This window comes from Neopelma chrysocephalum, unplaced genomic scaffold (genome assembly GCF_003984885.1).
Source record: "Neopelma chrysocephalum unplaced genomic scaffold, ASM398488v2 Primary Assembly neopelma1_75, whole genome shotgun sequence".
NCBI classification, from domain to species: domain Eukaryota; kingdom Metazoa; phylum Chordata; class Aves; order Passeriformes; family Pipridae; genus Neopelma; species Neopelma chrysocephalum.
In genome coordinates, this window is record NW_020897736.1 from 5,145,631 (window position 1) to 5,156,474 (window position 10,844).

The 10,844-nt window shown below is 47.4% G+C and overlaps 1 long non-coding RNA gene and 1 other non-coding gene across 3 annotated transcripts; both read left to right on the top strand.

The window, feature by feature from the left end:
- Nucleotides 1-7,395: 7,395 nt before the first annotated feature.
- On the top strand, nucleotides 7,396-10,788 carry LOC113969883. Of its 2 annotated transcripts, XR_003534968.1 has the most exons (3): nucleotides 7,396-7,513; nucleotides 8,463-8,650; nucleotides 9,643-10,788. It is a non-coding gene; the product is annotated as an uncharacterized LOC113969883 (long non-coding RNA). The 2 variants fall into 2 exon arrangements; XR_003534967.1 differs by lacking the exon at nucleotides 7,396-7,513 and having other exon boundaries at nucleotides 7,555-8,650.
- LOC113970188 lies at nucleotides 8,170-8,300 on the top strand. The gene has a single exon (XR_003535068.1).
- Nucleotides 10,789-10,844: the final 56 nt, after the last annotated feature.

Sequence of the window (10,844 nt, forward strand, 5' to 3'; positions counted from 1 at the left end):
ACAGGGGGATGATCACTGCCCTGGTCCTGCTGGCCACACTATTCCTCATACAGGCCAGGATGCCATTGGCCGCCTTGGCCACCTGGGCACATGCTGGCTTATGATAAACCACTGTCAACCAACACCCCCAGGTCCTTTTCCACCAGGCCACTTTCCAGCCACTCTTCCCTCAGCCTGGAGCGCTGCAGGGGGTTGTTGTGACCCAAGTGCAGGAACCACCTGGCACTTTGCCTTGTTGAATCTTATACAACTGGCCTTGCCCCATCAATCCAGCCTGACCAGATCCCTCTGCAGAGCCTTTCTACCCTCCAGCAGATTGACACTCCCACCCAACTTAGTGGCATCTGTGAACTGACTGAGGACACACTTGATCCTCTTGTCTCGATCATCAATAAAGATGTTAAACAGAATTGGCCAGAAAAAAATATTTCTTCATAAGCATAGTTAATATCTGAGTTACATTCATGAATGGTAAAAGCAGTTAATTTAATCTGCTATAAAAAGGCCTGATGCATCATCATTGAAAAGATGTGATTAATTCCCTGAAACTCACACTGCATCTTTATTGCTATTACTTGGAGTGTAGAGCTGTGCTAATCAACCTTCTGTATCAGCCAGATTTATGTCCATATTGGTGTACAATAATTTCACTTAACATAAAACACTGATTTGCAGCCACTGACTGCAGCTCTGTTCATTCTCTTGTCCATCTAAATTTGCCAAGGAGAAATTATAATTAAAGTCTGGCATGACAATGACTGATCCTCACCTAAGATCTCTTCCCACTGAGCTTCTCTCTACAAGCTACACCTCTGAAGCTGCCTGTGCAGTGTGAGGACATGTCCACTCCGTGGGGGTGACTCCAGGCCTTGCTGTGGAGCACTAATAGCTCTAACGTGATATTCATCAGTCCAGTACTCAGATGTCTTTGTATGCCACTGCAAATTCTTCAGCCATTCCAGATCCCCTTCCTTTATCCTCCAGGATTGCATAGCAACATCACATGCCTTGTGCTCTGAACCCTTTCCAGTTTAGTATCTCTTCTCATGCCTTTTGAACTGTCACTCAGTGATGGAGCGTTGCTGGGGAAAACCATGGGTTTACTGATGGTCCTTCACGATGGAAGGTGAACTGAGTGTGATTGAAGCTGTTCCCAGTTTCAGTCAGGCTGGCAGTCTTATGCACTTTCCATTTGTTCCTGTTTTAAGGCTAATGCAAGAGTAAATTCCCTTGTAGACATGATGGAGAGGTTCTTATTGCACCTTCGGGGTTTTAATCTTAAAGCTTTGTGTTTTAAAACTGAATAAGGTTCAGCAATTCAGCATTAAATGACCCATTTGGAATGACTGGCTCTATTTTCCATGCTGCATGCTACATATTTTCTATCAAGTAATATTGCTGCTAAACCTGGGTATCACTGTAATTGCTTCCAGGTGGGCATGAACTATTATTATCTGCTAACAAAAATGTTGGCTTCTCAGCAAATTGCCCTAGCCCAATATCTTGTTCCCTTGTAAAAAATTCTGAGTAATAATTGCTTATTCTGACAAAAGGAGAAACCAGACAGGTGGTGTGCACAGCTCCCTTGTCACAGGTCTGGAGATGGCTTTCATATTGCAATATTCCCAATGGCTATATATAAATTAAAAATCACTTGAAATTGAATTAATGCCTTTTTGTTGTTGTTGCAGTGCTTTTCGCTGTGGGTGTCTCTGCTTGTCTCAGCAGAGACATCATTGCTAAGACACTTAGGAAAATGTGTCTTGAACGTGAAAAAATGGCAAAGCCATTCCTACATAAAAGAGAAGAAAGGATAATAGCTTTCTAATAATCCCTTACAGGATGCTCAGAAACAGCACAGGGAAACTGTAGTCAGTTGTGCCTTTCTGTGAGGCCAGAAGGGTTTGAGTCATGACTCTGTGAGTGCTTTGAAATGAAGTCTCAGAGCTATTCACAAGCTTCAAAACAAATAATCTCTCTGCTGGTGTGTGACATCATGCCTCCAAGGTACAGTGGTCCCAGGGGTGCTCGTTAAATGATAGCAGGATGGAGTGCATTTCATTCTGACATGTTTGGATGCAGAAAATGAGCTTTTAAATTGCTGCCCTGTCCCTGTACTGCTTGTTCAGAACCAAGGGGATGTCCAGGTGCTTCAGTGATTTTTTATTCTGCTGGAGCTATGGCTTTATGGGCAAAGGACTTCTGTGGTTTAACTCCACCAAATGCTTTCTCTCTGTGCCTGCTTTGAATGTTACCAGGCAAAAGTGTCTCATGTTTTCCTTTTTTCCCCTTCTTTAACATCTTTAAGAATCTCCTCCCACACTTCCCACTCAAACCTCAGTGGACTCAGCTTTTCAAGCCCTGCAAAGCCATGCACTAGAATCCTCTTTAACAAGAAAGGCAACTGAGTTAGGAAAGGCCAGAAGGCCCAGAATCACTAAGAAAAATGGCTTTGAGGCTTCTAAACACCTTTGAAGTCCTGGACCTTTAAGCCCTGCCTGTGGTTTAACAGTAAGTGTTAGGCCAGGAAACAATCTTCTGGTCTTCTGATGTTCCACTTTTTCCCTTCTCAGCTTCTCAGCTTCTATTTTGCTTCTGATTCCATTTGCTAGGAGTCCTTCCCTTAACTTCCACTAGCTGAGCATGTCCCTCAAACACACAGCCATAACACTGGGACTAAACTCTGCCTTTCAAACTGATTCTTGCTGCTTACAGCAACTTTTACCACAAGAAAATATATTTTTTTCTGATTCAAGTTAAAATGAGCCTGGAAAAATACCCTATAATGGCTGAAAGCCTTACACTGGTATCCACAAGCAGAAGGAGAATACATAGTTAGCTGAAACAGCTTGTGAGCACTGCATTGTTACTGGGGCAGTGGGATATGTGTGCAAGGTCTTTTGTGCTGTACTCCCACATACAAAGTGAAGTTCAGGAGTGTTCGCAGGCACCTCTGCCTTTGAGACTGTGTTAGAAAACACAAGCAGCTGTGGCCACTTGTTGAAATTTGAATCTTTCTTTTCTCGGTTTGCTTGCTCCCCCCCTCGAGTGGCAATAGTCATTGCTAGAGCTAAAACTGATCTTATTCAGTCCATGGTAATTAACAGAGGTTACTTCATCCTTTTATCACATGTCTCTCTTGAGTGAAATAGCACAGCAATGCACACAATTTTAGAGAGGAAGTGGGAAAGGTGATTGCCTGGCTTTGAAACAAAAGAATAAATTTAGCCAGTGTGTAATTATTCAAGTGAGAAGTTGCTCCTGTCTGTATTTAATATTCCAAAGTGGTATTTGATGTAAATCCTTCCATAGAGTTGATTACATTAGCTCTTAGCTCAACCTGAGCATGCTAAGTGCCAAGTTCAGCATGCAGCATGTTTTATAACCAAGAATGATGTCATCCTGGTGATCTTGTAGTTCCCCAGTTCCTGGGGAGGAGGTATGGCTCTTGTCTTCAGCCTAAAGATGAAATGGAATACGTTTAATGAGATTCCCTTGGTATTTGCAGTGTGAAATGTGTGAGGAATATTGCTTTGCACCTCCAGCAAGAACTGTCTCTTTTTGCCTAAAAAAAAAAGTTACTTTCTTTGTTATATTTTTCTTTACAGAAAATGAAATTATTCCTTTACAGATCCCCAAGAGCTTTATAAGCAGCTCCATAGAGCCCTTTCATAGGTGGGTGAAAGAAGCTGCAGGGAAGCACAGTGACTTGTTGGCATCCACCCCATGGCAAACCCTGGCATAGTCCTGGGGGCTGCCAGGCTGCCGCAGAGGGCTCTGGGTGGAAGCATCTGACTGTCAAAAAGTGGGAAGAGAAATGGAGAAAACAGGTGCTTTCATAAGGGTTTGTCACTGCTGCTTTTCAGAGATACTGGTCAGAGCTCCATCCTCTGTCCCCACTGTGTCCTGACCCGGGTGGGAGTCGCGGTAGTGCCGGATGCCATCAGAGAGTGTCCCTTCGCCTGTCCCCTGGCGGGTGGTGCCGGCTCTTTCAGACACTGCTTACGGTAAGTAAGACGGAGTGCAGCGATACAGCGTGAATGGGAGTGCTAAGGAACAGGCAAGATGCCCAGCCATCCCACTGAGACTGGGCTGGGAAAGGCAAGCACAACATCAGGCATGGCTTTTGGGGATAATGAGGGAGAAAGACTTCAATTGCATGAATAGACGTTTTTCAGGACATCGTGAGAGCAGAGTGAAATGCTCCTCATCTTACAACCTAGCCGTAAAAGCGATCAGCCTCTCCCAGCCCCTGAAAAGCTGTGTTGGCAGACTCAGTGCCAATGTACTGTTCCTGTTATGATAGGTCTCTTACAAGCCAAGGTCAGAAAACAGAAAGTTTTAGCTGCTCTATCATGCCAGGAACAAAAAAAAAAAAAAAAAGAAAACAAAAAACCTTGTTTTAAAATAAGCTGTTTTAAATAAACAAGTGTTCTTTGAACCATAGCAGAATACATACCTAACAATATTTGTTAAATAAATATCAGTGACATGTTTAAGTCTGGCTCAGTATGTATTAGCAAAGTGGTATTTGTGTTGCTTTTGTTGTAACAAGAGTCAGTAGTGTTTCTAGAAGGTGGTCTGAAAAAAGAGGGTTTGGGGGGGTTTTCCCCTCCCCTCTGCCCACCAGTAGCCCCACCTTGGGACTTACAAGTAAAAGTCCTTCCCAATGCATTGATTTTGGCGAACTTATACTTACTTCTTAGTTCTGTTGATAATCTGCCTCTTGGGTGCTACTTTTTTATTTTTTACCCATGGATCCACCTCTTAGATTTTTGCTTTCTGAAGGAAGTCTTTCCTAAGACTGGTTGCAAATACATGGTCACGTTGTTATAGTCTGTACATGAAACACCACGGTATTTTTAGTTTTGTCTGTCTATTCTTTGAACTTTTGATTATTTAACTCTTTTAAGAGCCAGATATTAGCTCTTGAGTTAGTGCATGGACAAAGGAACTCAAAACAAGAGAACAGGTCGTAACAATGAATTTGAAATTCTCCACCAGAAACAAAGGTTTCTTTTATTTCCTCATAGGCTGCGAGGAGAGTCGAACTCCTTAAGTGTCCTTTCCTGTATGTCAATACGAGTCATCTCTTTGGGCATGCTCAGAAATTTTAGGTTTAATAAATCATCACTGTAGACTACGTGCTTCCATGTATGAGGAGCAATTTGTGAGTTTTTCTCCCTGTCTTTGTGGGGTGTTGGAGAGGAGGAAAGGCCATGCTCTGTGGGACCTGAGGGAGATAAACACAGTTCATAGATCAGGCTTGAGCTTCCCCGAAGTCAGGGCCAATGAAGTCCTGGTGAGGCTCTGCAGGCAAAAATGACAGCTGGGCTTTTGTCTGTATGCCATGGCATCACAGGTCGATATTATGACTTCTTTTTCTTCTTTAAAGCTTTCATGTCAGAGTAATCAAAGCCCCCTATCTCCCCTTCCCAAATTGCCTCCAGTTAATAATAGCACACACAGTAGTTAGCCCAGGTTTGAAAGATGCTTTGAAGAGATACTGCTCTTTGATAAGCCATTGCAAGGGCAGGAGGCAAAGTGTTTACTTTGCTTAGAAGAGGAGTCTGATGAACAATTTGTTTTTCTTTTGCTGAGGCTAAATATGGACACTGGAGAGATGGTTTACAGCTATTGCTCTTTATCTCTGGCTACTTCTTTGCCTTTTGAAGAATAAAAAGTTATGGAAGAAGCCCAGCAGCCTCCAATGGCTGCCTCTGCATTGACCCTTAGCAACCATCCCCTTCCCAGCTTTCCCTCCCATGACTGTTTTTCCTGCTGTCAGCTGTCCTGGGAGGCCCTGAGGAATTCGGAGTGCAGTGAAACCCAGGATTGTAGCTGGCCCAGAGGAGAGAGTGAGCTGCAGGTTCATGACCAGCTGAGTACTCCTCACTATGCACTGCGACTGAAAGGGCTGAACATGCACATATGGCTGTGGGCTGGGCTGGCTGGTCATGGGCCAACCTGTAAGACGTGGAGCGATTTATCTGAGGATACTGAGGCTCTCCCAAAGCCCAGACCTATGCTAAAAGCACCAGGTGCTATCCTGAAAGCGGGAAAAGCCACACCAAAGGAGGGAAAGCAAACAGGGCTGCTAGTGACTCTTGCTACAAGAAAGCTTTATGGACTCAGATGAGCCAAGTCTATTCAATGTTTATTTCATCAAGCATTTTATTACACAGACCATGAAATATATATGACTTTGACTGCACAGGCAAAGTAACAAAGTTTACTCCAGCAGCCAGGCTGCAGCTTTCAGGTGAGCACAGGAGCACAGGGCAGAAGGTGCTGGGGTGACCCCAGGCATCACCTGACAATGCACTTTGCAACACCGTAGATGGAACATAAGGAATTTGGTTAGATATTGAGAGAAAACTTGAGTGTATCCAACTGACTGCAAAATACCTACAAAGAGAGGTATTTTGGCCCAGCCCAGCCTGGATGGAAGGTGCCCACACAGGTGGGTTTGGGAGCTGTGGAACACTTATCCCAACAATGAGAAACCTCAGGAGCTTTGTCCTGCCCCCTGCGGCAGCCGAGGGCTGGTGCTTCCTCAGCCATGCCAGGGCTGTGCCTGAAGTAGGGCCCGGGGGAAGGGAACCGCTTGCCCATCAGCAGGGCTTCAACCTGCAGGATCGAGAACATGTTACGGGAAGGAATGGAGAGGTTCAATCTCGGCAGGTGCTGTGCAGGATGGTGGCATTTGGGACAGGGCTGGCTGGAAGCCACAAGTGAGTTATGGATGGAGCCATCGCCAGAGGAGCCGCTCGCTCCACGGTCCAGCAGGTAGGGCCCGGGTGGGCGCCGAGCGTGGTGGGCTCGGCTCGGCCAGCCAGTTCTCGCCGGGCTGGGCGGCAGCAGGGCCAGCACAGAGCTCCCAACCCGGGTAAAACGCGAGGGCTCCCAGCACGGCCCGACAGCAAGATGGAAAGCAGCGCCCACCCCGTGTCAGAGCGCGATTGTCCCAGCGGGGGCAGCGCCGGCCCCGCCCGCGGCCCGAGCCCCCGCCCCGCCGGCCGGGCGGGAGAGGCGCGGGGCGGCCCCAGCGCGGAAATGGCGGCGGCGCGAGGTGAGGCGGCGGGAGCTCCTGGCGGGGAGGGAAATCCGGCCCTGCTCCGGCGCAGCGCCTCCTCTGCCTGCCCGCGGCGGGTTCGGGTGCCCGAGGGCGGCCGGCGGAGCTCGGGCACGGCCTCCTGCCCGCGCTCACTCTTAGGGCACGGAAAGGCCCCGCGACGCAGGGAGCGCGGGCCGCACCGGGGAGCGGGGCCTGCCCCGGGAGCCGCCTGGGCCCCGTCTCCGTGCGGCCCGAGCGGGGCCCTCTGCGGTGATGCCGCCGAGGCCCGGCCTGCCCGCTCTCGGCCTCCTGCCCGCGGCTGTCCCTGTAACCCTTGTGTCCCCTCACAGGACCGGCCGCCTTGATGTTCATCCCGCGTGGAAGCCCCCGCGGCCCCCGCCGGGCCGGGGCCGGTGAAGGGGCGCTCCCGCCCTCAGCGCTGTGCCCGGGACGCAGGTAAGCCCTGCCCGCCCGCACATGGCCAGGGCAGTAGCTGGGGCAGCGTGGGCCATCCTGCCCCTGGTTTTGGTTTTGTGATGTAGACCGAGACCCTGCTTTTGGCTGCCTCTGCTTTTCTGGGGCTTTTTAAGCCGCAGGTTTTCCTCCGCAGAAACCCACTTTTATTCGGCGCCAGCTGTGGGATGAGCACCCTTTTGGCAGAGCGTGCAGCCCCTTGCAGCCATTTTACAAGCAGTTTGGGTCTCAATATTGCTTGTATCAGAGCAAGTAAAGCTTAAAAGTAAGCTGGGCCTGGACAGCTGAGTCCCAGTGTATACTGGCAACTGAGCACACCAGCATAAACTCAGTGAAGAGAAAATTCAACAAAAAGGCAGCATTGTGTGTTGGCTGGCCCAGGACTGTGCAGTGGAGTCCAGGTGCTGAGCTGAACAGGAAGCAGGGCCTCACCTTTGCATGGTCCCTGGCAGATTTGCTGTGCACTGCTAATGAGTAATGTCAGTTCCTGTTGGGAAACAGAGGTGAAAAGATTCAGCAGAGTTTGAGGACAGGAACAGGGAATTGTCCTCCTAGCTGAATGGTTAGGCTCTGCAGTCTCCTTTAGGAGGGTGCAGTCAACTCCTGAGACTTTCCCAGAGTTTTTTATGGGGATTCGTCTGGAGGACTAAGAAAGTGGAGCCAGTGGCATTATATTGACTCCACTGATACTATCCTCCTAAATTAAATGGTGGAAGAACAAGGCCTGCCTGTGAGATAAAGTCAGGGCCTACTTCATCTACCTACAGAGTTTTAATAGCAGTGAGAGAGATCAAGTTAAAAGTCATGTGTTTCTGTAGAAAATGGTGGGGGTCTTTGGTTTGAATCAAACACACTAAACCATATTTCAGGACTGTTGTGTTTTCTCTTGTATTTTTGCTTTTGAAGTTGTCTCGTGTGTTTTTGCTCATAGGCCCATGGGTCCCTTTGTTCCCAGCTCCAGCACTGGGTGAGGAGGGACACTGGACATGCCTAAGGATTACGGTAACCAGTTTGAAAACTCTGTCTTCAGCCTTAGATGGTTGGTGTAAACTCTGAGAACTGGTGCAGCCTTGCGAAAGGGCTTCACGTGATGCCCTCCAGTGGCAACAACATGTACAGGTATTTGAAATCACAGGGAATAGAAGGGAATTGGAAAAAGTGGTTCTTTTGGCCCACTCTGAAGGGGTTTGGGCAGCCCTGGCAAAGTCCCCAGTTAGCTGCTGGGTGAGGCATGGTTGGGGGTGTTCTGGCCTTTAGCAGTCTCTGCCGTTTCAAGCTCTGCAGGGATGCATGGATCACTTCTGCACATCAGGGCAGCCTGTGGGGTTCAGCTGGCCAATACCAGAGCTTTAGGCATGAGCTCATGTCCTTCTCAGAGGATGAATTTTGCTCTCTGCCAGTAAGTGCACATAGTAACAAGGACCAGGAAGAAAAATATTACGAAAATAACCATGAAAAATGTATCTTGCAGCACATAACGTCAGAGACAAGGACAACTCATTTTTAACTGACTGTTGCCCTTCTGTATGATCTAGTTCAGCCAGAATTCTGTAGACAGGCCAGAGATAACTGATTTTGCCTCATCTGAGATACCTTTCAATGTAGAGAAATAGCTCTCAGATTGACAGCTCAACACAGCTCTCCAAGTTGAGTGATATAGCCAGGATTCCAGACACACTTGGTGTTAACCTGCTCCAGGGCTCCGTGGTGGACCTGGTAATGCCCTTTGGCTTCAGTAGGAAACTCGCCTTTCACTGTCAAATACAACTTCCAGCTCTGTGCAGGGTTTGGCCTTCACTCACAGGCTTAGAGATGTCCTGCTCTTCTTACACAGAGAGATGGGGTTGATGTGAATTTCCAACTTGGCTGTCGTGCTGGTGTGATCAACTGTAGTGGAAGTGGTGGTCTCTCTATAAAGGATTTATATAGAGGTTGTTCACAGCAACAGCTGGTTTGAAAAAATTCAAGTTGTCCAAGTTTCCTTTGCTGCATAAATATTTAAGGGATTCCTGAGGAAGGAGAAGCATTTATTAAACAGAAACATGCAAATTCATTTCCCTTACTGTTTTTAACCTAGTAGCCAATTATTGCTTATTTGTTCTTTTTTTCAGATAGTTCTGTTGCTGCCTTAGCTGTCCTGTACCATGCCTGGTAGTGACCACTGGAGTCATTCTGCTGAGCAGGCTAGTCAGCCATCAGGCCTGCGTTCTCCAACAGATTCATCGAGCTGGGAACATAACAGAGCTGTTTGGTACTTGTAGAGTCCCATTTCAAGGGTGTCCTTGCACAGTCCTGCCAGAGGGTTGGGAAATCCTGGGGATTCCCAGTTCATTTCACCAGTTGAACAGTATGTTGGATTGGGTTTTAGGTGAAAGACTAATCCTGGTGCCAGGATACAGCTATGGTTTAAACACTTTAGGTGAAAGCTGGTTGTGGAGAGCAGAATGCTGGGTTCACTGGCAGTCTTTGTGTCTTAAAGGCTTTATTGGGAGGGTCAGACATCCTCACACCTCTACTCGGATAGCTGCGTCTTACACTCTTTCAGGTATCCACTTGAAGAGTGGGGCTCTCAATTTTTGGCAGATACAGGTAAAACATGTTCCAGTGGGTGGAATTTGGACACAGAATCAAGGTGTACATTTTTAAGCAAAGAATGGTGCTTTCTCTCCACTTCATTCCCCAGCACAGGAGCTGCTTTCTCTGGTATAGCTGTGCCAGGATCACTGGGGTGCATGGCCACCTCCTGCCCTCTGCACTGGCAGTGGTTGCTGGCTGAGTCACCTGTTTCTGGTGAACACAAGTTCCTTTGCTCACTGCCAGACATAGTAACTGAAAGTCTCTGGCCCACTTAGAGGGGGTCTCACAGGGTGACCAAAACAACCCTTTCTGCCTGGAAATGGCTGAATTCTGGGTAGGCTAAGAAATGAAACTGAACTTGCATAACTCAGTGTTGCTAAACCCATCTTTTGAGGCTTGCAAAATAAATAGAAATCCAAGAGCAGATGGTCGTAATCACTGCTATAGTGAGGTATTCTAGTCCTGTTTTTATGGTTTCTGAAGGCCTGAAGCTATTTGAGAAAGAACAGACAAGCTTTTGATACACAGTTCTATGTCAAATCTCTTAGTTTTGCCAGCGGCATTTATTTGTAGAGACCCTGTATATTGAAGAGGCCCCTGCCTGTTCCTGGCTATCCCCTAGAATGGAAACTTGAATCAGTGAATTTTGTAATGAACATGCAATAAATCTGTGGAAAAGCTTCTCTGTTAATGACTCTTGATTGAGCTCAGGTAGTTTTCACATAGACGGATGAGG